Consider the following 27197-nt stretch of genomic DNA (forward strand, 5'->3'; position numbering starts at 1 on the left):
GTGTGTATTGATGTAGTTTTACTTTTTTATTTGTCATTTATTATATTGCTTGACTTTTGTTTGATAACTATGCTACCTTCTTTTTTTTTTAGTTTTATTTATTTATTTTTGGCTGTGTTGGGTCTTCGTTTCTGTGCGAGGTCTTTCTCCAGCTGCAGCGAGCGGGGGCCACTCTTCATCGCGGTGCGCAGGCCTCTCACTGTCGCGGCCTCTCTTGTTGCAGAGCGCAGGCTCCGGACGCGCAGGCTCAGCGGCCGTGCCTCACGGGCCTAGTTGCTCCGCAACACGTGGGACCTTCCCAGACCAGGGCTCGAACCCGTGTCCCCTGCATTGGCAGGCAGATTCTCAGCCACTGCGCCACCAAGGAAGCCCAACTATGCTATCTTTTTATTTTAAAATTAGGGCAGGAGGCCCCGTCTAAAACAAGGTTTAAAATCATCGTATAGTGTGAGTGGACCTCTGACATATGCTGCCCCTTATAGTGACATTTGCTTTATAACTTCTAGCAAGGTACCTTAAAATTTTAACTTAATCTCACCACACTTCCCTTTTCCCCCTGGTTATTTTTCACTCATAAGCCACTATTTCTTTACTCATATATTATTCATCTAAATATCCCATCTTATACAGCTTATGAGTGTTATATTCTTTGGGGCTAAGGGGGAAAAAATGGAACACCCAGTATGAGACCTGCTGACTTGCCCAGTGCATCTGAAACATGAAAAAAATAGGAAAAGAAGGCATTTGGAGTAGCTGACAGTCATCTTACAAGAGGAAGCCAAAAAGACTCAGCAACTTGGGAATTTTGCACATGAATTGGCTGCAGTCCATTGGAGATGCTGAAAGATTTCTTTCTTTGTGCTTCTGGGAGCTTGGAAATGAAACGTCAGCCCCTCCCCTGCCCAAGTGAAATTGCTGGTCAGTAGAACTGTGCTTCGGTATTAGCTTGTGCTGATCAAATTCAGCTTCCAGGGATGGCAGAGGCAAGAATGCAGCAGTAACCTGTCTTCAGTAAGCATCTGTTTTCAGGACCATTCAACATTATGTTGGTGGAAACCCACGGGAGCCCTATATTCTATTGTGGCATGCGTGAGAGCAACTCAGGACCCTCTCTCTGTCACACAGTTCTATAAAATCCCAAACCTTTGACTTGATTAGTATAGAAAAACGATCACAGGATTGTAGAACTGGAAGACTCCTTCATCTGTGGTGCATGACCAGTATCCCAAAAGGTTATCAGGATCCAATCCGGAATTGTACATAACGTGCACAGCACAGCGTCAAGCTCAAGGTAAGAGCTCCAAAAATGGTGGTGGTGATGGTAATAGTTGTTGTTATTATTACTGTTTTAACAGGAGGTAAAACTTTAAAGGCCATCATGTCTGGAGTTCTCCTAGCTGAATAAGCCTTTTCTTAATTTGGCCACTTGTCCCTGCTCTCACAGAGGATCCAGTGCTGCCTCTAGGGCAGGTCCCCTCCCCGCACTGAATGTCATGCCACCTTCAAAAAGGAGACCTTCACCTAATCCCGTTTCCACGGAGACCGTGGCATTTCCTCTTCCTTGCCTGAGTTCTAGAGCCAGCTGTGATGCTTCATAGCTGTATCCCAGTTGGAGGATTCCAGAAGAAGAGCTCACAGGGCATTAGGGTGGACCTGACACTTTCTATAGGACATTCCCCCTCACTCCAGAGAACATCTAATACATTTTTCTGCCCTAATCTCCTCTCCCCTTGTTCTGGAACACTGATTTCTTTGAGTGACAGCCCCTTCACTGGTCTGAGTTCTGGTTGGGCCCCCAGTCACAGTGCCCAGCCCTCTGGTCACAGCAGTGGGCATGTGATCCAGAATGGGCCCATCCTGGGACTTCTCCAGGATCATATATTTGGACACTGGGAGAGAGCATCCATGTTATGAACTGCATGTTTGTGTCCCCCCAGAATTCATATGTTGAAACCCTACCCTCCGTGGGATGGTAGTAGGAGGGGGGGTCTTCTGGAGGTAATTAGGGTTAGATTAGGTCATGAGGGTGGGACCTTCCTGATAGGATCAGTGCTCTCGTAAAAGGAAGGCAAGGGGTCTCTGCCGTGACCAAGAAAGCCCATGTGAGGACATAACCAGGAAGAGGACCCCCACCAAGAACCAACCAGCCTGCCTGCTGATCATGGACTTGCAGCCTCCAGAACTGGGAGAAATAAGCATCTGTTGTTTAACCCACCCAGGCTATGGTATTTTGGAATAGCAGCCCCAGCTGACTAAGGCATCCCTTTTCTCTAGGGTTACCAACCTACGGTGGCATAAGAATGACTCATGGGCAGCCTGCCTCCCTTGACTGCGTGTGGAGGTCTGAGACAGGAGGGGTAGATGGGGGCAGCAGAGAGCTGAGGAACGGCAGCACGGAGGGCAGAGAGCGAGAGGATGTGGATAGACGCTGCTGAGTGCTGTGTCAGACCGTGTCTGGGGCGGGTCCACGCCCACCTCTCCCAGTTGTACAAACCAACACTTCCCCCTGCTTCTTGCACTTGTAACTGAAAGAAGCCTGAGCAATTTTCAAGTGAGTCCAAGACATTTGCCTTTGGCACCATTATCACCTTCTCTCTCAATGCTTTCCACCTCCACATGATATGTGGACACAATCTTCTGTGGTTAATAGAAGGAAAAGGAGCAACGTGCCTAAACGAGGGCCAGCCGGAGGTCCAGTTAAGTCATAACTGCTTGACTCTGCAGCAGCACTAGGACACTGGGCTGAGTCTTTGCTTTCCGTTAGTCTTTACCTCCTTCCTAAATTACAATACATGAATCTTCGTGTACCACCCAGAACTGTGTGGAGAACTCCATAGTATCTCATTTAACCCTCAGAATAACCCGCAAGTATATGCTATTATTATTAACTACATTTATATAGGAAGAAACTGAGGCTTAGAAATGCTGCTCTGTCTGCCCAAGGAGCATGCATGTGAGAGGTGGAACTGAGCCGTGAGCCCAGACAGGCTGACTCCAGAGCCCACATCCTTATCACTAAGTGACTGATGTAGGAGAGCAGACACCTGGAGTCGGATCCTAGCTCTGCCATCCCTGCATGCTGGGCTCTGTGCAAGCTAGTTACATTCTCTGAGCTTCACTTTCTCCTCTGTAAACCGAGAGAATGATGTGACACTCCCTGCTCTTGATTTCCTTGCAGGGATTAAATGTGGCAGCGTATGAAGATCCCCTGGCGTGTTGCCTTACTCACCTGGACAGGCACAAGCTTGTAGGTATTTTCATCATGGCCCACATTCGAATCTCCTGGACACGTAGTGGGAGCTCACATTTTGTTCAGATCCATCCGTACCCTTCTTATCTTCCTGAGCGAGAGGGTAGAAACTGCATGGGACTGGAATGGACAGGTCTGGATTCTGGTTCTGCCCTTGTAATTTACACTCTGGGTCATCTTGGGCAAATCATTTAACCCCTTGAATCTTTATTTCCTTGTCTTTAAGACTGAGATGGCGTTGTTATGAGGAGCATGTGAGATGAACATATCTATAGCACATAGCACTGTGCTTGGCACATGGCAAGTACTAGTTAAGTTGTGGTGGTGGAGTGGTTAAAGAGGTACCTGCTTCTGACATGTAGTTAATTCCTCCTCAGCTCACTCTAATTGCACGTAGACAGAAAGGAAATTACATTCTCAGGAAGGACATCTTTAGACTGTTCATAAATGTCATCACTTATAATTAAGGCTTTTTCTTTTAAGTTTCTTATAGTTATTTGTTTTAATCTGCTAAATATTCAGGATTGGTAGGAGAGGAAGTTTCTTTTAAAAGAAAATTATTTAAAATATCTTATGTTTTAGAAAATAAGATGTTTAATCACACACCAAAAGTGAAATCTATCTAATATAGCCCCGTGCCGGTCCCTGCATTGTAAAACTGAGTTCTATTGACAAAAGTCTCCACAACCAGGCAGGAAGTAAAACACTGCAAACAAGTGAGTACCTATGGTGTGCAAGGCACCGTGATAGGTACCTTGCAGACATAGGAATGAATCATACACACCGTGCTCTCCAGGAATTTTCAGTCTAGGAATGGAGATAAGACATCTTCTTGAATTACTTTCTTATAAAACAGAATGTAATACAAGCTCTACAAAAAGTGTAAACAAAATGCTTCAGGATCCCAGAGGGGAGAGTGTGTCCTTTTAGTTGAGGGCATAGCACAAAGGCTCCCTAGAGGGAGTGGCAATGAAGTGGGAGCATAAAGAACATTGTACCAGTTAGCACTCTTTTGGTTGCAAGTGACCAAAGACCTAACAAACACTATCAACCAACTCAGCCTCATTGACATTTGTAGAAAGCTACATCCATTTACAAAATACAAGTTCTTTGCAAGTACACATGGAACATTCACCAAGCTAAACCATGTGCTAACCATAAAACAAGATCATTGACTTGAAGAAAGATTCTGGGAAGATGGGAATGGCAACAGTATAATTTTTCAGTCTTTGAATTTCCACATAAAAACAGACAGAACAACAAGAGAGCAAAACCAAAACTTCATGAACATCTTTTACTACAGAACTAGGTATTTTAGTTTGCTAGGGCAGTAGCAAATTACCACAAACTAGTTGGCTTAAAACAACAGAAATTTATTCTGTCAGTTCTGGAGGCTAGAAGTCCAAAATCAAAGTGCTGGCAGGGTTGTGCTTCCTCTTCTTAGCTTCTGATGTTTGTCAGCAACCCTTGTGCTTCTTGGCTTATGGCAGCATCCCTCCAAGGTCTGCCTTTATCTTTAAGTGGCTGTCTTCCCCTTGTGTCTCCAAATCTCTCTCTCCTTATTATAATACCAGTCATTGGATTTAGGGCCCACCCTAACTCTGTATAACCTCATCTTAACTTGATTATATCTGCGAAGACCCTGTTTCCAAATAAGGTCAGATTCACAGCTGCCAGGAATTAGGATTTAAACATATCTTTTGGAGGGACACAATTCAACCTGTAACACTGGGTGGCATTATACCTAACAATATGAATGAATGTTTCCCCCGCCCCGCCCTGCCCTCACCAAAGATCAGGAGCAAGTAAGGATGTTTGTTCTAACCACACCACTTCCATTCGTTATTGAAGTTGAGGTTCTGGCCAGTGCAGTAAGGCAAAAAAAGAAATAAAAGTATACAGATTGAAAAGAAAGAAGTAAAACCTTTTATTTGCAAAGGATGTATGTCTGCAGCAGAAAACCCTAAGAACTCTACAAAGACAACTAGAGCTAATAGCTGAATATAGGATGTTTGCAGTAGACAAGATCAGTATAGAAAAATAAGTTGTATTTCTACATACTAGCAAAAAACTATTAGAAAACGAAATTTGAAAAGCAATGCCATTTAAAATAGCATAAAAAAATCAAGAATAAATTTAATAAAATATGTATAAAACCCCTACACGGAAAACTGTAAGATATGTCTGAGACAAGATATAGAAGACCTAAAATAAATTTTTAAAGTTATACCATGTTTATGGGTTAGAAGATCTGACAGGATGCCTCCGACGTGTGTGTGTGTGTGTGTGTGTGTGTGTGTGTGTGTGTACGTGTGTGTTTATCACGGCACAAAGCAATTCTTTCCTATCAGCTGGGTTTCCTACAATTCAACTCAATTCAATTCAATTCTGACATTATCTACCTAGAGAAAACGTCAAATTCCACAGGTTAAGGGCTCAGTCCTGCAAGACTACCCTCCCCTGACTTCAGATGCCAATCACAAGTCCAGATTGTTACCTGTGCCTCTCACTGACTGCAACCCCATTCTTGGGTTCAATTAACTTGCTAAATTAGTTCACAGAACTCAGAGAAACATTTTACTTATACTTACCAGTTTATTATAAAAGGATATACCACAGGAACAGCCAGATGGAAGAAATGCGATATATTTCTTATTATAAATCACAGTATCACAATGTCATTTCTTCCAAAATTGATCTAAAGATTCAATGTAATCCCAATAAAAATACTTGCATGTAGATATGATACCAAAAGCATGAGCAGCAACACCAATAACAAATAAATAAATTGAACTTCATCAAAGTAAAAAACTTTTGTTCATCAGAGACGTTGTCAAGAAAGTGAAAAGCTGAACTACAAAATAGGAGAAAATATTTGCAAACCGTATACCCGATAAGGGACTTGTATCCAGACTATAAATAGAAGACATAACTCCATAACAAAAAGACAGACAACCTGATTTATAAGATAGGCAAAAGAGAAATAGCCGTTTCTCCAAAGAAGATATATAAATGGCCATTAAGAATGTGTAAAGATACCCAACGTCATTAGTCATTAGAGAAATGTAATGAAAGCAGCAATGAGATATCACTTCACACCTATTAGGACGGCTATAATGAAAAACAAACAAAAAAAACATAGCAAGGATTGGAGAGAATATGGAGAAGTTGAAACCCTCGTACATTACTGGTGGGAATGTAAAATGGTGCCGGTGCTGTGGAAACAGTTTGGCAGTTTCTAAAAGAAAACTGAACATAGAATTACCATAAGACCCAGCATTCCACTCCCAAGCATAGACGCAAAGGGATTGAAAGCAGGGACTTGAACAGACGCTTGTATGCCAATATTCATTGCAGCATTATTCACAATAACCAAAAGTGGAAATAACCCAAATGTCTATCAGTACATGAATTGGTAAACAAAATGTCGTCTGTACAAACAATGGATTATTCAGCCATAAAAAAAAAAAGGAATGATGTTCTGATACATGCTATAACATGGACAAATCTTGGAAACATTATACTAAATGAAGTAAGCCAAACACAAAAGAACAAACATTGTACAATTACATTTACATGAAATATCAAGAGTAAGCAAATTTAATAGAGACAGAAAGTAGAGATTACCAGGGGCTGGGAGGAAGGGTAATGGGGAGTTATTGCACACTGGTTACAGGATTTCTGTTTGGGATGATGAAAATGTTTCAGAACTATATATTGGTGATGTTTGTACTACATTGTGAATGTACTTAATGCTTACTTAAACGTGATTAAAGTGGCAAATTTTATATTACATATATTTTTCACAATTTTTTAACTTAATAAAGCAATATACCAAAACTCATTGCATGAATTCTATACTTTGAATTGCATACATGAATTTTACTCTTGACTTGTAAACTTTAAATGGGTGAATTGTGTGGTATATGGGTTATATCTCAATAAACCTGTCTAAAAAATACCAGTAGGGTTTTGCAGAAATTGATGAACTAATTCTAAAATTTATGTGAAAATGTACAGGGCCTAGAATAACCAGAGGAATCTCGAAAGTTAACAAAGTTGGAGGACTTACATTAGCTAATTACCAGACTTTCTATAAAGCTGTAGTAATTAAGATGGTATGGTATAAAGAATCAAGGAACAAGAGAGAGTTCAGAAATAAACCCACATTTATATAGTCAATTAATTTTGGTCAAAATATCAAAGAAGTTCAATGATGAATGGCAGATCTTTTCAACAAAATGTGCTGGAACAACTGCCTATCTATACGGGGAAAAAAATGAACCTCAATCCATACCTTACACCACACAAAAAATAATTCAAGATCACACAACTGAACGTAAAAATTTTTAAAGTCTAAAGGTTCTCTGAGGAAACTTAGGGCACTATCTTTGTGAATTTGGAGCAGACAAAGTTTCAAACGTATGTAAATCATATTTAAATTTTAGAAGTCATTAAAAACAAACAAACAAACATGTTCTAAGGAACAACAGTATTAAAACAGCAGGGCCAACGTTACAAGGTCAGAAGAGCCAGACCAAAATGGTAAGTTCAAAAACATGAATTCCCTCAAATCAGTTAGAAAATATGCAAAACACAATAGAAAAAGTTACAAAGGCTATGACTAGATAATTCACAAATGAAGAAATAAAAATGGCTTAAAAAAAGGGATTGGTGAGCATGGTTTCATATGTTTACTGGACATTCAGGGTTCTTCCTCCTGTTACTGCTTATTCATACTTTTTGTCATTTTTCTCTTAGGTTGTTTATCTTTTTTTTTTAATTCTGGTTATATTGGTCATATGAGTAGCAAATATCTTCTCTTGGTTGGTGGCTTGCCTTTTCACTTTGTATCTCATGGCTTTGTTATAAAACAAGTCTTTAATTTTAATATAATCAAATTATCATTTTTCCTCTATGATTAGTGCTTGTTGTGTTTGGTTTAGAAAATAATTCCATATACAAATATCACCAGAACATCATTGATATTTTTCCCAATAATTTTATAATTTTTCACCTTTAGGCCTTTAAAATCATCCAGAAATTGTGTATGAGGTGTAGTTTGGATTAATGTTATCTTTTCCTTATGGATAGCCACTAGTCTTAGCACCACTGGAGCTATCCTTTTCCTGTAATTTAAATGCCACCACTATCATATATACATGAATTTAATACTAGACTCTGTTCTATTCCATTTGTTTGATTGTCTCTCTCTGGACCAATACCACACTGTTCTTTAAAGAAAGTGGTGAGTTTCCTCCACTACACACACACACACACACACACACACACACACACACACACACACCTTGTGTTTCCTCTTTAAAAGAGTTTTGGGAAAAAAAAAAAAAAAAGAGTTTTGGGGCTTCCCTGGTGGCGCAGTGGTTGAGACTCCGCCTGCCGATGCTAGGGGACACGGGTTCGTGCCCCGGTGCGGGAAGATCCCACATGCCGCAGAGCGGCTGGGCCCGTGAGCCATGGCCGCTGAGCCTGCACGTCCGGAGCCTGTGCTCCGCAACGGGAGAGGCCACAACACTGAGAGGCCTGCGTACAGCCAAAAAAAAAAAAAGAGTTTTGGCTATTCTTCATCCTTTAATCTTCTGTAAGAATTTAAGGATCATCTTCTCAAGTTCTGAAAAATATCTTGTTAGAATTTTTATTATAATCATACTAACAGACTGATTTGGAGAGAAACTGCCATTGCTACAAAATTATATCTTCGCATCGATAAATATGGTTTATATTTCCATCTATTTAGGTATTCTACTATTTTTTCAATAAAGTTAAAAAAAATTTTTTTAATAAAGTTTTATAATTTTAGTGATAAAGATCTTGTGCATTTTTTGTTGTATTTATTCCTAGTACCTTATATTTTAGAGTTGCCTTCGAAAATCTATCTTTTTAAAAAATTACATTTTATAATTTTTGTTGCTGGTGAACAGCAGTGTTACTGATTTTACATATCTGTTTTGCCTTCAATAACCTTGATAAACCCTTATTTCTAGTAGTCTGTAGATTCTTTTGTATTTCTTAGTTTTTCCTTTTCAATTTTTATAATTTTTATTTCTTTTTCTTGTATTATCACACTAGTGAAAAACCCCAATACAATGCTGAATAGAAGTGGTGATAGAACAAATCTCCATTGTTCCTGATCTGAAAGGGAATGCCTTCAGCATTTCACCATTATGTGTAATTTTTGTTGTGTAATTTTGAAAATTGCTATAATTTTTGTAGCTACCATTTACCAGGCTAAGGAATTTGCTTTCTACTCTAGTTTTCTGTGGATATTTGTGAAACAAGGTTGAATATTGTAAGAAGTTTTCCTACATTTATTGAGATGATCATATGGTTCTCTCCTTTAACCAGTTAATATAATAAATCTTCTTAATAGACTTTCTAATTTTAATCATCTTTGCATTCCTAAGATGACTCCAACTTGGTAATGATATATTTTTAATAGGCATTTCTGGATTGATGTGACTAAATTTTATTTAGGATTTTTGCATCTATATTTGGAAGTGAGATTAGCCTTTAATTATTACTTTCTCATACCTTCCTTATCTGATTTTGCCATCAGAATTATTTTACTTCATAGAATGAGGTGAGCAGTGTTCCCTCATTTTGTATTCACTGGAACAGTTTGTTTCAGAAAACAATGATCTGTTCTTTGAAGTTTGTGTCTGGTAAAGTCTTCTGGGCTTAATGGGCTGTTTTATTCTTTCTTTCTTCCTTTTCTTTCTTGTTAAGAGAGGAAGGTGGATTTTAAAACTCCTGGTTCAAGTTATAAATCTAAGACAAAATTATATTTCTTCTTGAGTGGTTTTATTAAGTTGTATTTTTCTAAGAAACCACGCATTTTGTGTATATTTTCAATTTACTGGTTATGAATGTCAAGTACAACCGTGCAAAAGTAACCCTGAGAGCTTACTCTGGGTAGACTGGACAAGAAGCAGGCTACGCCTGTACCACCTTCTGCTAGAGGGAGGGATCACACCCAAAATCAGCTTCCCACTGGATCAGTAGCTCCCTTCCTTTGGCAGGAGCACCTGCAGCTTCCCACAGCCCACACCCCCAACCCCAGGTTTCCAGGTGCTGGGCAACTGGCTTTCTCAGCAGCTGCTATAAACATCAAGCACTTGAACCCAGATCACTCTGCCAAGCAGTCGTTTGCCTCCCACTGATACACGCTTAGGTCCTGACATGACTCTCCATGCAGTGATGGGAAGACAGTGAACCACATTTCTCGTCTCTTCTGCTGACCCTTGTGTTGTAGGTTTCCCCCAATAGGGCCTGTTCCTTATCTCAAACTGTGTTACGTTGTGGAAGTCATCCTGAGCCCAGAGCACTTTCCGGTGGTGACAGTGAAGGAACCTACCTTGCACAGCAGTAGTACACAATAGTTCTTAGTATTAGGTTTACACCTCCACTGTTTATAGTTTATATCCTATGTGTCACTCCTAACTATTTATTTGTGCCTCTTCTACCGGCTCCGTGCCCCATATCTCTAGATCAAGCGCACTAAAGGTTTGCCATGGTTCTGTTTTACTTTCATTTTGGAATAATTTCAGATTTATAGGAAAGTTGCAAAGTTAATACGGAATTCCTGTATTATTATCACCCATCATCTCTAATGTTAGTACAAAGATTACTCAGACTTTACCAATTTTTTCATTGTGTTCCTTTTCTGTTCCAGAATTCTGTTTCAGAATCCAATCCAGGATAGCACATTGCATTTATCTCATCTTATTTAATTTTTCAAAAGGCAATCATATTTACATACCATAAAGTTCACTCATTTAAAGTGCACAATTAAATGGTTTTTATCATATTTACAGAGTTACACAGTCCTCACCATAATCTAATCTTAAAAAATTTTTATCACCCTCAAAAATAACCCTCTGCTGGGCTTCCCTGGTGGCACAGTGGTTGGGAGTCCGCCTGCCGATGCAGGGGACACGGGTTCGTGCCCCGGTCCGGGAAGATCCCACATGCCGCGGAGCGGCTAGACCCGTGAGCCATGGCCGCTGAGCCTGCGCGTCCGGAGCCTGTGCTCCGCAGCGGGAGAGGCCACGACAGTGAGAGGCCCGCGTATCGCAAAAAAAATAAATAAATAACCCTGTGCCCATTAAGCAATCATTCCCCATTCCTCCAGCCCTAGGGAACAAGTAATCTGCTTTCTGTCTCCATGGATTTTCCTATTCTTAATCTTTCATATAAATAGAAGTATACAATATTTGGTCTTTTATGACTGGCTTCTTTCACTTAGCATGTTTTTGAGATTCATCCATATTGTAGCATATATCAGTACTTTATTCTGCTTTATTTATTGCTGAAAAGTATTCTATTGTATGGATGTGCCACATTTTGTTTATCCATTCACCAGTTGATGGACATTTGGATTGTTTCCATCTTTTGTCTGTTATGAATAATGCCGCTATGAATATTTGTGTACCAATATTTGTGTGGACAAACGTTTTCATTTCTCTTGGATATGTATCTAGAAGCAGAATTGCTTGGTCCTATGGTAACTGGTAACTCCATATTTGACATTAAGCTGTTTTCTAAAGTGGTTGCATCATTTTCTGATTTACCAGCCATTAATGAGGGTTACAATTTCTCCACATCTTCACCAACACTTGTTATTATTATTCTTTTATTACTATAGCCATCTTAGTGGGTGCACAATGGTATCTCATCATTTTGATTTGCAAATAATTTGATTTCCCTAATGACTAATGATGTTGAGCATCTTTTCATACACTTACTGACCATTTGTATATCTTCACTAGAGAAATGTCTATTCAAATCATTTGCCCAATTTTAATTGAGTTATTTATTTTTATATTATTGAGTTGTAAGAGTTCTTTATATATTCTGGGTACAAGTCCCTTTCCAGATATATGACTTTCAAATGTTTTCTTGCAGTCTATGGGTTGCCTTTTCACTTTTTTGGTGTTATCACTTGAAACTCAGAATTCTTTAATTTTGATAAAGTCTAATTTATCAAAATTTTTATTTTATATGAGAAGTCATAGTCTATATACTTCTTATTTTATATGAGAAGAAGTATATAAGAAGTCATAGTCTAAAATCATGAAGATTTACTCTTATGCTTTCATCTAAGAATTTTAGATTTTTAGATCTCTGATCCACTTTGAGTTAATTTTTTATATATAATGTAAGATAGGGGTCCACTTTCATCCTTTTTCATGTGGATATCTAGTTGTCCCAGCACCATCTGTGGAAAAAACTATTCTTTCCCCATTGAATTTTCTTGGCATGTTTGTTAAAAATGGATTGACCATTAATATAACAGTTTATTAATGCCACACTATCTCTATTTCCAGAGCTTTGTAGTAAATTTTGAAATTGGAAAGAGTAAGTCCCCCAACTTCATTCTTTTTTTTTTAAGATTTATTTTTTATTTATTTATTTATTTTTGGCTGCATTGGGTCTTAGTCACAGCACGCGGGATCTTCCTTGAGGCATGCGGGATCTTTTTTTTGTGTGTGTGGTACGTGGGCCTCTCACCGTTGTGGCCTCTCCCGTTGTGGAGCACAGGCTCCGGCCGCGCAGGCTCAGCAGCCATGGCTCACGGGCCTAGCCGCTCCACGGCATGTGGGATCCTCCCGGACCAGGGCACGAACCCGTGTCCCCTGCATCGGCAGGCGGACTCTCAACCACTGCACCACCAGGGAACCCCCCCAACTTCATTATTTTTCAGGATTGTTTTGGCTATTCAGTGTCATCTTATTTTAACTTTTTTAAAAACAACTTTTTTTTTTTATTCATTTCTGTTTTGATTTTTACTATTTCCTAGCTTCTACTTTTTGGGGTTTGTCATATTTGTTTTACAACTGGAAGATGGACGTTTCTCTTTTTACTTTTCAGGCTTTCTTCCTTTCTAATGTATGCAATTAAGGTCATAAGTGACTCAAGGTCTGCTTTAGCTGCATCCTACATGTCTTATCATGTGTTATTGTCATTGTCCTTTAGTGATAAATATGTATTTATTTCCCTTAAAGTCTCTTTCTTGACAAAGAAACTATTTAGAAGTGTGTTTTTAATGGTTTTTTTGAGTTATCTTGTTAACTAATTTCAAATTGTAGTACATTGTATTCAGAAAACCTTGACTTTTTTGGTATACACTGAGTCATGTCAACTGTGTTGTTCAAATCTTCCATATTCTGTTTTTGCCTGCCACATTCTAAATGTGAATTTGTCCATTTTTACCATGTCATTCTGTCAATTATGCTGTATTATTTGGTGCTTAGAACATCAGAACTATTGAATATTCCTAGTGAATTGTTCATGTTTTCATTTTGCAGTGAACTTCTTTATCTAAAAAATTTTTTAAATTTCAAAGTCTTTCTTGTCTAGTATCAACATAATTACTGTCTTCTGGCCTCTGTTGTTGCTACTGAGTATGTGCTCTCAATTTTTTTTTTTTTTTTTTGCTGTACGCGGGCCTCTCACTGTCATGGCCTCTCCCGTTGCGGAGCGCAGGCTCCGGACGCGCAGGCTCAGCGGCCATGGCTCACGGGCCCAGCCGCTCCGCGGCATGTGGGATCTTCCCGGACCACATCAGCATGTGGACTCTCAACCACTGCACCACCAGGGAAGCCCTCAATTTTTAAAAAATGTGTATTTACCTGGTATAATTTTTTTGCTATTTCATTTTTTTTTAGTCTTCCTGAGTTATTAGATTTTAAGTGTCCTTGTTATGAACAGCCTATGGCTGGGTTTTTGTGTCTGATATCTGGGTCTATTTTTAAATTCATGGATTTAGTATATAAACATTTAGAATATATATTGTATATATACTGATACAATATATAACTATGTCTATGTCTATCCACTTCCATCTCTCTGTATATAGATCGTGATATAGTTTGATAGGCAGTCTTCTAAGCACTTTACATATATTAACACATTTAATCCTCACAACACCCCATTGATGTAAGTACCATTAATATTCTCACTTTATAGAGGAGGGACCTGAGGCACAGAAATAATAAGTGACTCACCCCAATTGACATGATTGTGGAAAGCAGACTGAACATTACAGAGGAGTTAATCCTGGAAATTCTAAGAGGCAGGCAAGGTCAAAGGATGGAAGGCATTCTTGGGAGACCAGGGTTTTCAGCTCACAGTAATCAAGAAATCAAGCTAATAGGTGGTACCATCCAGCTAATGGGTGATAGGGCTGGGATTTGAACCTAGCAGTTTAGCTCCAGATTTTGTACTTGTAACTGTCATGCAAAGTGCCTTTCATAGGACTTGTTCTTTTTTTGGTGTTGTTTTTTTTTTTTAAACAAACCCTTTTTTAAAAAAAATTTATTTATTTATTTATTTTTGGCTGCATTGGGTCTTCGTTGCTCCATGCAGGCTTTCTCTAGTTGCGGCGAGGGGGGGCTACTCTTCGTTGCGGTGCGTGGGCTTCTCACTGTGGTGGCTTCTCTCGTTGCAGAGCACGGGCTCTAGGCGCACGGGCTTCAGTAGTTGTGACTCACAGGCTCAGGCTCAGTAGTTGTGGCGCACGGGCTTAGTTGCTCCACGGCATGTGGGATATTCCCGGACCAGGGCTCGAACCCATGTCCCCTGCATTGGCAGATGGATTCTTAACCACTGTGCCACCAGGGAAGTTCCTTCGTGTTTTAATTACATCGTTCAGGCCTTTTAAGACTTATAAAGGTGATTATTTTACATTCTCTTTCAAATTGTCATTCTAGATGTGTCACGTATATACAGTGGAATATTACATCAGATCATGCCACTCCTGTACTCAAACAAACAAAAACAAATTGTCATTCTATTATGCAGAGTTTTAGGGAATCTTTTGGTGCTATTTATTGTGTCTGCTGACTCTCATGGAGGATTTTGTCCTTCTGTATTTCATCATTTTTGTTTGTGAGCTCCTCTTTAGAGAAGGCTGTTTTACTGTGAGACTCCCCTGTGGCCTGGGTTTGGGGTGTATCTCTCAAGAGCTGCTTTGCGTTTGCTACGGAGAGATCACCATATCTGGACCAAGTTTTTGGTCATTTTATCACCTTGGCAGTCATTTAGAATCACGGTTCCTGGATCATCGGCAAACTTAAACCTCCAAAGTTGGAGTAGGAACAAACCTGGAGATTTTGTTTCTCAGATGGGCATTTTTCCCACACAGAGAAAAGCATACAAATACCTTTTTGTCTCTATGCCAGTAGATTGATATTTTTCCTGATCTACTCTTTCAATGAGAGTACAACCCTTTAAAGACTGCTTTATTCAGGGATCCAGACCCCAATCCCAGTTGCAGCAGCACCTCACATCCTCGCCACTGGCTTTCCTATTTCTAACTGACACACCTGGGCCTTCCCCTCTCTCTTACTAGTTCACTGAGGGATTTAAAATAACTTTTGCTATATATATATATATATTTTTTTTTTTTTTGCGATACGCGGGCCTCTCACTGCTGTGGCCTCTCCCGTCGCAGAGCACAGGCTCCGGACGCGCAGGCCCAGCAGCGACGGCTCACGGGCCCAGCCACTCCACGGCATGCGGGATCCTCCCGGACCAGGGCACGAACCCACGTCCCCTGCATTGGCAGGCGGACTCCCAACCAGTGCGTCACCAGGGAAGCCCACTTTTGCTATATTTTATCAAGCATTTCTAGACAATGTGGCAGGAGAAGTTTCAGATTATCATTTCCCCTCATCTTATCTTATGAGATTGGAAGTCCCATTTCACTCTTTAAAAAAGGATGATGTTAATTATTTTCCTTGATAAGAGTAATGAAAAATTTGGGCCACATGTTAAAATGTTAGGAGGAAAATGTAAACTACCCATGATACCACTACCTAGAAGTGATCACTGTTTACTGCTTCCATCTTTTATTCTTATATGTGTCTAGATATACATATATGTGTATGTGTTTGTGTATATATATATGAATAACTGGATTCATATGTGTATATCTGTTTACTACTTTTTTCATGTGATATTATATTTTATTATATCATTAAAATTCATTAAATTTACTTTTCTGTACCCCATGACCTGGAAGTAACAAAGGGAATACTTACTCTAAGACCCCTATAATCCTATCTGATAGATGCATTGCATTTAAAGCATGACAATGCTGTGTGTCTCTCGTAGAGCTGTTTTCACTGACTATTCTGAATAAGTTGATTATATTGTCTGGTCTCCAATTTGCTGCCAACTAAATCTTAGATGCTCCCCCATTCTAGCTTTCTTGTTAGAAAATTGCTGTCTTAGTGAAGCTTGGAATGTCTGAAGTGGTCCCCAACACAGTTGCTATATAAGGGCTATGAGAGAACAGAATTTAATGGCAAGTTTCTCCATGGGCCAGGGTATAAAGATGGTTTGAAACCAAAGTTGGGGAATGGTAAGCATGCGTGATGGAATGGCATTCCTCTTCTCTCTTTCTAAAAGCAGCCTGGCTTCAGGAGAATGAGCGTTGGGTTTCACGTGGTCTTGCAAATGCAGGTCTAACTTTGGCTCACCCTTTCCATGTGCCCACCAGTATCTGTGCACCAAGTGACACAAAGATTGTGGAAAGCAGATGGAACATTACAGAGGAGATAATCCTGGAAATTCTAAAAGGCAGACAGGGTCGAAGGATGGAAAGCATTCTTGGGAAGCCAGTGTTTATCCAGATCACAGTAATCAAGAAATCAACGCAAACCCATGCAGCACGACAAAATGTGCATTTCTATAAGTTATTCCTTGGCCCTCCCCAGTTAAGTCACCACTATGCAGTATCTTAGCCAAATGGATTTGAGTTCCAAATTAGGTTCTTAAAACTCAGATTAGTTCCAACTTAGGCTCTTGAAATTTATAGTAGAAACAATAGTCTTAAAATCTAACACTTTTGATTTACAACAGCCAGGATTTTTGAAATAAAAAGGAATTTCAAGTTTCCAAAGACTCTCCCCCCGAAAGATCAATGCACAAAGTTTATGTTGTAAGCAAGATATTAGGAAGAAATCAGAAGGATAACCACAAGGCTCTGCTTCCTGCAGATTAAAGATTGTTCAGATCTTGTCAAAACCATTTTTATTAAAAATAAAAAGATTTGGATGCTAGCGAGTTCCTAAAAGGGGCACAAAAGTGTCTGACAGTGAGCAAAGAGCTGTCGAGGGCTGTGGTGCAGAATCAGGTGACTGGAGAGTGGCTGCAAGGACATGATGACCCCGGAGCAGATGGAATGCATCGTACCGCCGTTACACCTCTCTCTAGGGAGGTGAGCATGGGCTAAGTGCCTCCTCTTGTTGGCAAGAAGGATGCCCAGGAAGTCTGGAGATGACACTACGGTGAGAAGGAAATGTGTGAAGGTACCCTGAATTGAGTGAAGCCTAAAATGCCCCAAAAACGCTAAAATGACTGAGTTTACCTGAAGCTGAACTTGATTGCTTTTCTGCCATCAGGTGGAATGAGAACTCAAATGTAATTATGTTACAGGAAATAAAGTTCCGTCACTTGCTCTCTGGAGTTTGGTGGCCTGTGAAAATCTTGCCCACCAAACTCCGAGAAGCAACCTGAGGGAATTTGTGATGTCTGTAGGTGGGTGTCTCATGGAATCCAAGGGAAAATGTGTGAGCTGGGCTCAGAAAATACTAGAACCAAGTACTGGAAAACCACTGGGGTCTCTTCTAGGCTCTCATTGCTGCTTCTTTCTGCACATCTGCTTCCCTCTTCTCTCTCTGAGGACCAGCTTTCTGCACTCCCCCATCCATATGCCAGAATATAGTGGCATCAAGATTCTAAATTATGTGACACAGTTCTAACCACATACAGATTCTAACTTTCTGTCTCTTGGTCTCAATTCCAAATTCTTACACAAGAATCTGATTGGCCCACTTTAATCCCATGTCTGTCTCCCTCAATTCAATGAGCAATGACCTGAAGGCCGTGCCTGTGGTACAAACATGACTGCTGTGGTCCATCACCCTGGTTCGGCGTGCAGTCCTCAGGGAGCTGGAAATGGCTGTGAGCTGGGAAGACAGGATGATGACTCATTCACTGTGAGGCTTGTGCCTCACTCCTCCCATCTACAAAGTAGGAGGAATAATATCTATAATATCGCTACTTCTAAATGGAGGCAAAGAGAGCTAACATTATTAACTTCTCTCCAGGTACCAGACATTGTAATAAGTTAACCAGATTATCCTAGCTCATCCTAAAAACAACCTAAGAGATGAGCATTTTCATTTCCATCTTTACAGGTAAGGAAATTGATGTTCACAGAGGTTAAATCTCATAGCTAGTGAGGGGCAGAGCTCAGATCTGAGCCCAGACAGAGCCAGTGCTGCAGCAGAAGAAAGCTATTTATTAAGATTGAGATAATGTCTGAAAGCTGCGCATTACGTTCTCAGCTATTAATAAATTGCCTGGGGCAGGATCTTGCATGGAGTAAATGCTCAGAATTAAAAGTCTCATTAATAAGAGCACCTGACTCTTCAGTTGCAGCGGACGTCTTATCATGAAGCGTTTGGCTCACATTAACCCACCAAACACCTCTACAAAGTGGGCACCCATCTGCCTTAAGAGATTTCTGCCAAGACACATTTTATTAAAAGTGAAAAGGGAGATGAAAACAGAAGGCGATACCGATTTTAACTGTAATTGACCTTCAGCCACCATTTGGTGCAATGGATCAGATTGCTTCTAAAGCTTCCATTGCTCTGTCATGTTGAGGTGTGAATTTGCCTTCTTAGGGGCCTGTTGTCAGAGTCTTTAGAAGGTATCCATGTGCTCTGATCTTTTGACCTCCTGAAGCTAAATAGAACTCTTGTTGATTGGCGCTGAGCTCACACGAAGCCCAGACTCTGCTTGTAAATGTTTGCCCAATGAAAGATTTGTCAGCAGGTAATGATTAAATCACCTACTGTGTTCTCAGCCTGGAGAATATTAAGCCTCTAAGGTACAATCCATGCCTCTGAGAGTAAACAATCTTTTCTGTGCAATCAAACAGCTAAGAACTTAGTTATTAGAGAAAGGCAACTTAAAACCACCTTGAGATTCCCTCTTCATACTCACTAGGTTAGCTGTAGTCAAAAAACGGAAAAGAAGTGTTGGCCAGGGTGTGGAGAAATTATAACCCTCATCATGTAACCCTGGTGAGAATGTGAAATGGTGCGGCCGCTCTGGAAAACATTTTGGTAGTTTCTTAATAAGTTAAACATAGACTTATCATATGACCCAGCAATTCCATTCCTGGGTGTATACCCAAAAGAATTGAAAACAGGTGTTCAAACAAGAGCTCGTACACAAATATTCACAGCAGCACTATTCACAATAGCCAAAAGGTGGAAACAACCCAAATGTCCATCAACTGATGAATGGATAAAAATATGTGGCATATCTGTACTAAATGGAAGAAGCCAGACACGAAAGACCAAACATATTATATGATTCCATTTCTATGAAATCTCCAGATTTATTTCTCTCTATATATAATATAAATATTTATTTATAAGTAACTATAAGAGGTATGACCAGAAATGAGGATATCAGTATGAAATGCCTTGTGATTCCACCTGGGCATTCCGTCAGATGGCCTTTCTCCTAAGAGGTGGGATCAGAACATATTAGCTTGGGAGCTGCTGTTGGAAATTGATCCATCTGGTTTTCTAATTGAGTTCAGAAAAGAAATACCACCAGATCCACATATTGATATATCAGAATCCTCGTTGCCAAATATATATAAATCATACAAGACACTAAAACTATTTGTGTTATACTTTTGGTTACACTTCCCACTGTGTTTTTTTTTCCTACTGCGTTTCTAAAATGGTGTTATTATGACTCATGCTCAGTTTCCTATACTCTATGAATCCATCCCCTTCCAAGAAGTTTGTTGTTGTTGTTTTTTTTTGCCGTACGCGGGCCTCTCACTGTTGTGGCCTCTCCCGTTGCGGAGCACAGGCTCCGGATGCGCAGGCTCAGCGGCCATGGCTCACGGGCCCAGCCGTTCTGCGGCATGTGGGATCTTCCCCGACCGGGGCACGAACCCGTGTCGCCTGCATCGGCAGGCGGACTCTCTACCACTGCGCCACCAGGGAAGCCCCAGAAGTTTTTTTTTTTTTAACTCATGTTTATCTATCTAAAAGCCTTATAGTTGTAAAGTTCTTTCTTTTTCCTTTTTAAAAAATTGAGATATAATTGACATATAACATTATGTTAGTTTTCGGGGTACAACGTAATTATTTGATTTCTGTATATACAAGTGTTGTGAAATGATCACCACAATAAGTCTGGTGAATATCATTCACCACATGTAGCTACAATTTTTGTGTGTGTGTAATGAGAACTTTTAAGCTCTACTCTCTTAGCAGCTTTCAAATATACAATACAGTATTATTAACTGAAGCCACCATGCTGTACATCCCCAGGACTTATTTATTTTATAACTGGAAGTTTGTACTTTTGACCACACTTTGACCCATTTCACCCACTCCCCCCCTGCCACCTCTGGCAACCACCAATCTATTCTCAGTATCTACGAGCCGTTTTACTTGTTTTTTTGATTCAGCATATTAGTGAGATCATATGGAATTTGTCTTTCTCTGTCTTATTTCACTTAGCATAATGTCCTCAAGATCCATCCAATGTGGTCAAAAGTGGCAAGAGGTCCTTCTTTTTCATGGCTGAATAAAATTCCATTGTGTGTGTATATTTGTCTGTGTGTGTATGACATCTTTTTTATCCATTCATCCATTGATGGACACTTAGACTGCTTCCATGTCTTAGCTATTATAAATAATGCTGCAATGAGCATGAGGGTTCATATATCTTTTCAAGTTAGTGTTTTCATTTTCTTCAGATAAATACCGAAAAATGGAGTTGCTGGATCATATGGTAGTTCTATTTTTAATTTTTTAAGGAACTTACATGCTGTTTTCCATAGTGGCTGCACCAATTTACATTCCCACCAACAGTGTACAAATGTTCCTTTTTCTCCACATCCTCTCCGACATTTGTTATTTCTTGTTGCACTCTTCTTTCTTAACAATAGTACCTTGCACTTGTCGGTAAAAAAAAAAAAAAAATAGCCTAACTGTTGAAATAGATACCTTTGGGGGTGTCTTCCCAGTTCAGTACCCCCATTTCATTGAGAACATCTCCATCTCCATGAGGCAGCCATATTTATGATTGATGACCCTGCTTTGCTGGCCACGAATGGACACCTGACCTGAGGTGAGGCAATTAGACTCGGAGGTGAGCTTCAGGGATGATTGTGTTGTGCCTTTTAGCTGGAATGAGGGTTATGGAAACTGAAGAGCAGAACCTGCCATCATGGAAAACCATTCTCATCCACATGCCGGGAGAAGCAGAGAAAGTAGACATTTAAAGAGGAGAACAGAGCTGATGTGCAAAATAAAGGGAAAAGGGTAAAAAAGTGATCTGGTTAGAGAGAGAGAGAGAGCAAGAGGGAGGTAGGAAGGGAGAGGGAGAGACAGAGACTGAGAGAAACTAATAGTTCCTGGTAGTTTTCTAGTTCCTGCTGCTTGGCTTTCGTGACGTCCACTTCTGTCCTTGGGTTCTGTGAGATACTCCGGATTTTTGTACAAAGTTCTCCTGACTTTTTTTTCTTTTGCTTAACCTAGCTTGAATAAGTTTCTGTTATTGACTAGGACTACTAGAACTTACTTCTACATCTTGTTTTGAGCCCCCAAACAGACAAATAAACCTTGATTCTTTCTGAATTAATGAAACACATTTATAGACATTTAAGTCTGGAATCATCTAATCCAACCCATTCATTCTATACCACAAAATACTGGTGTCTGAGGAAGTGAACTTGCCTGCCCAAGGTCACACAGTTAGGAGGTGGCAGAGCAGAAGTAAAACCAAGGTATTTTGAATACCAGTCTAGTGTTCTTTCTGCTAAACAAGGCTGCCTTTTCTTTTTTTTTTTAATAACTTTTTTGTTTTATTCTGCCTTTCACATATGACAGTCCCAAACCCAACCCTTGGTTTTTCTTTTCTGACTTTCTTATTCTTTCAGCATCTGTGTCAACACACTTTCTCCCAATAGCATATGCAATTTGATCTTCATCTTGTGGGTACACATAGGCCCTCAAAGATCCTGGCTCTCCAGCATAGGAACCTCAGTCCTTCCTTTCAACTGCACCCACGTCTGTCTGTTCTGGAGCTCTGCATTGGTCCCATCACCCCTGAGGTGTCCTGAGGCCAGGAATGCCAAACATGTTATGTGCCAACTCTAAATAAATCCAGGGAGCTGCTTGGAGCCCAGGGTGGAGGGTAGGAAGGCAGATTGGGTCTGGGTTCCATTACAAAGAATTCTGTGCTCAACTGGCAATGTCTGCCATGGCAACACCCACTAGACATGTCTGGAATGGGGACATTGGGGAAAGAGGCTACACACTGGCCACAGCTTCAGAAAGGGACAAGATGTACGTTCCATCCTTGCCTTAGGTGGTTGTTCTGTTTCCCAGGCCACATCGTCTCAGTGGCCAGGTGGCTGAGGAGACAGTCTGAAGGCCACGAAGCTACAAGTGGTTTCCCTGGACCCTGGACGGGAGAGCATGAGCCCCAAGCTAGAGGGAGCTTGGAAAGGCAGCCCCTGCAGGGCCCTACAGCGGTCTACGTGCTGCAGGCCATGCTGGCATTAGCTCCTTGTCTCTGGAGTTGGTTTCATCTAGGCAAAGCCAGCTGGCTGGCTGTCAAAGAGTCAGATGCAACTCAGGGGTAAAAACACTTTTCCACAGCACTTACACAGAAATAACCTTAATCTCTGGGTAAACTTTCCAAGCTAAAAAGCTTTCTCTTCTACGTCCTACCGAGAAATCAAAATAGAGTAAAAGGACAGTCTTACTTTAATCAAGTTCCAGAATGAGGACATAACAGTTTTGAAAAGCACTGTCTCAAGCAGAAGACGTAAGGATGTGTGTAAGAGAATATTTCTAGAAAATGCCAAAGGCACCAAACATAATCCCAACTTTGCCTCGATGCTACTCCGTACCCTGGATGGGGAGGCTACTTTGTTCAGCTAACTTTAGGAATGTCATAGTGCTCCGTGAGTGTGTCCAGGTGTCTGTTGAAGTCTTCTACTGTCTGCTTGTGGGTTTTGGATGCTTTCTTCAGGATCCTTTCCATTTGCCATTTCTCCCGCTTCTCAGAGGCCACCTGGGCCAGTGTCCGCTTGTCCAGGCTGCGCCACTTCTCCTCCTCGTTCTTTTTGCTTGTTCCCATCGCTTACAGGAGTTTCGCCTTGTCCTTGTTTTTTTTCTTCTTCCGCTTAGTCACTGTGAGCTCTGCCACGCCTTTCAGCTTCAGGGGCTCCTTTTGGATCTGCTCGTAGGCCTCCATGGCGCCCTGCTGAAGTTTCAAGACTGCCTTTTCATGAAAACAGTGAGCATCGTGCTTGGGGCAGAGAATACCTGCTCCCTATTCTAAATGATCACAGGGGTGGGCAGGTGGTCCAGGCTGAGCATTTGGAGTATCCCAGACCTCTGGAGTCAGCTATTGGCCCAGGGATGGGCTTCTGCTCCAAGTAGAGCTACTTAAGGACCTTTTAGGGAGAATAATCAGACACTATAAAAGAGATGATCTGAATCTCCATTTTCTGAGCTGTTAGACACTAAAGATCATGTGGGCTTAGTGCTACTAGGGACTTTCTTTTCATCATGAGAAGGCAGACGGCTCTGAAGAACAAGGCCAGCTCAGAGGAAAACAGAACCAAGAGATGAAAAGAGACAGTTGCCCAGTGACTTTATTTGAGCAGCTAGAGTCAACCATGCCAAAGTTATTCCACTCCTAAACTTCTCAGTTACCGGACCCCGTGTATTTCCTTTTTCTTAAGCTGGTTTGGCTTTCTGGTATATACAGCCAGGTAAGTTAGAATGCCAAAATGTTGACTAGTAACCACTATTTAATTTTATATACTTTGCTTCTTATTTTCATATGCTACAGAGAGGATACATCTTTGGGTCATTATAAATGGAAGTTAATTATTGTGGTTTAAAGTTTAATTAATATGAGTTATTGGGACTTCCCTGGCAGTCCAGTGGTTAAGACTCCATGCTCCCAATACAGGGGGCACGTGTTTGATCCCTGGTCAGGGAACTAAGATCCCGAATGTCGTACAACACACACACAAAAAAAGAGTTATTGAGGCTACGCTAGGAATAATAGCGACAAAGAAATACAACTGTATGTGCTTTTTAAAAACTGAGGTATAGTTGATTTACAGTATTACATGTTTCAGGTGTACAACATAGTGATTCACAATTTTTAAAGTTTATACTCCATTTAGAGTTATTATAAAATATTGGCTATATTCCCTGTGCTGTACAATACATACTTATAGCTTATTTATTTTATACATGGTAATTTGTACCTCTTAGTCCCCTTCCTCTATCTTGCTCCTCCTCCCTTTCCTTTCCCCACTGATGATAACCACTAGTTTGTTCTCTTATCTGTGAGTCTGTTTCTTTTGTGTTATGTTCACTAGCTTGTTTTGTTTTTTAGCATCCACATATAAGAAATATCATACAGTATTTGTCTTTCTCAGTCTGACTTATTTCACTAAGCATAATACCCTCTAGGCCCATCCATATTGCTGCAAATGACAAAATTTCATTCTTTTTTATGGCTGAGTAGTATTCCACTATATATATATATATATATATATATATATATATATATATATACACCACATCATCTTTATCCATTCATCTGTTGATGGACACTTAGGTTGCTTCCATACCTTGGCAATTGTAAATAGTGCTGCTGTGAACATTGGGGTGCATGCATCTTTTCAAATTAGTGTTTTTGTTTTCTTCAGATATATACCCAGGAGTGTAATTGCTGGGTCATATGGTAGTTCTATTTTAAATTTTTTGAGGAACCTCCATAATGTCTTCCATGGTGACTGCACCAATTTACATTCCCACCAACAGTGTTCTCGGGTTCCCTTTTCTCCACATCCTCACCAACATTATTTGTAGACTTTTTGATGGTAGCCATTCTGACAGATGTGAGGTAATGTCTCATTGTGGTTTCGATTTGCATTTCTCTGATGATATATGATATTGAGCAGTTTTTCATGTGCCTGTTGGCCATCTGTATGTCTTCGTTGCAAAAACATCTATTCAGGTCTTCTGCCCATTTTTATTTTTTTTTAAATTATTTATTTATTTATTTGGCTGCACTGGGTCTTAGTTGTGGCGTGTGGGATCTTTAGTTGTGGCGTGTGGGATCTTTAGTTGCGGCATGCACGTGGGATCTACTTCCCTTACCAAGAATTGAACCCGGGCACCCTGCATTGGGAGCATGGAGTCTTACTGCTGGATCACCAGGGAAGTCCCCTTCTGCCCATTTTTAAGTCAGGTGGTTTGTTTTTTTGATGTTGAGTTGTATGAGCTATTTATACATTTTTGGATATTAACCCCATATCAGTCATATCATTTGCAAATTCTTTCTCCTATTCAGTAGGTTGTCTTTTCATTTGTCGATGGATTCCTTTGCTGTGCAAAAGGTTTTAAGTTTAATTAGTTCCCATTTTTAAATTTTTGCTTCTGTTTCCTTTGCCTTAGGTGACAAATTGAAAAAACATTGCTATGATTTCTGTCAAAGAGTGTTATGCCTATGTTTCCTTCTAGGAGTTTTATGGTTTCTGGTCTCACATTTAGGTCTTTAATCCATTTTTAGTTTATTTTTCTATATGTTGTTAGAAAATATTCTAATTTCATTCTTTTATGTGTAGCTGTCCAGTTTTCCCAGCATCACTTATTGAAGAGACTGTCTTTTCTCCATTGTATGTTCTTGCCTCCTTTGTCATAGATTAATTGACCATAAGTGTGTGGGTTAAACACAGTATCTTTCCATCTGTTTGTGTCATTTTCAATTTCTTTCATTAGTGTCTTATACTTTTCCTAGTACAGATCTTTTACCTCCTTAGGCAGGTTTATTCTTAGGTATTTTATTCTTTTTGATGCAATTGTAAATGAGGTTGTTTCCTTAATTTCTCTTTCTGATAGTTCATTGTTAGTATATAGAAATGCAACAGATTTCTCTATATTAATTTTGTATCCTGCAACTCTACTGAATTCATTGATGAGCTCTGGTAGTTTTTTTTGGTGGCATCTTTAGGATTTTCTATGTATAGTATCACGTCATCTTCCAACAGTGACAATTTTATTTCTTCCTTTCCAGTTTGGATTCCTTTTATTTCTTTCTTGTCTGATTGCTGTGGCTAGGACTTCCAAGAAGACTATGTTGAATAAAAATGGCAGGAGGGGGTATCCTTGTCTTGTTCCTGATCTCAGAAGAAATGCTTTCAGCTTTTCACCACTGAGTATGATGTTAGCTCTGGGCTTGTCATACGTGGCCTTTACTGTGTTGAGAGGCAGGTTCCCTCTATGCCCACTTTCTAGAGAGCTTTTATCATAAATAGATGTACAACTGTAGATGTGCTTTTGTTTTCCAAGGAAAAGGAATAAATTTATCCTAAGGCAGTACTTCTTGGACTTTTTTTGTTTGTTAGTTTCTGGGCCCCTTTGTACACTCATGATTTATTGAGGGCCCCAGTGACTTTTGTTTATGTGGGTTATAACTTATCGACATTTACTGTATTAAAGGTGGCAACTGAGAACTTTTAAAAATACATATTGATTCATTTGCCAACAGCAATGATTAATGCGCTGCATGTTAACATAGATAACATCTTAGTGTTATAATAAAATTAGTTTTGACCTTGCAGCCCCCCTAAGATCTGTTCTAAAGTAAAATGTCAGTCTGTTTCAGAATAGGAAAACGGATAATGAAAGACAGAACTTGGAAATTACATTTTATTTGCCTTAGTTTCTAATACTCAAGTCTGAAAAGTAGCTCTGTAATGTGTTAAAATCTTAGCAAAGTTTGCCCAATTTTGGTAGGCTTGTTGCCTTGATTTACTGAGTAATGCCTCAGCCTACAA

General features: G+C 40.0%; 1 pseudogene; it reads right to left on the minus strand.

The window, feature by feature from the left end:
• Positions 1–23254: 23254 nt before the first annotated feature.
• On the minus strand, positions 23255–23587 carry LOC136128514 (protein FAM32A-like; annotated as a pseudogene).
• Positions 23588–27197: the final 3610 nt, after the last annotated feature.

This window comes from Phocoena phocoena, chromosome 9 (genome assembly GCF_963924675.1).
Source record: "Phocoena phocoena chromosome 9, mPhoPho1.1, whole genome shotgun sequence".
Classification (NCBI taxonomy): Eukaryota; Metazoa; Chordata; class Mammalia; order Artiodactyla; family Phocoenidae; genus Phocoena; species Phocoena phocoena.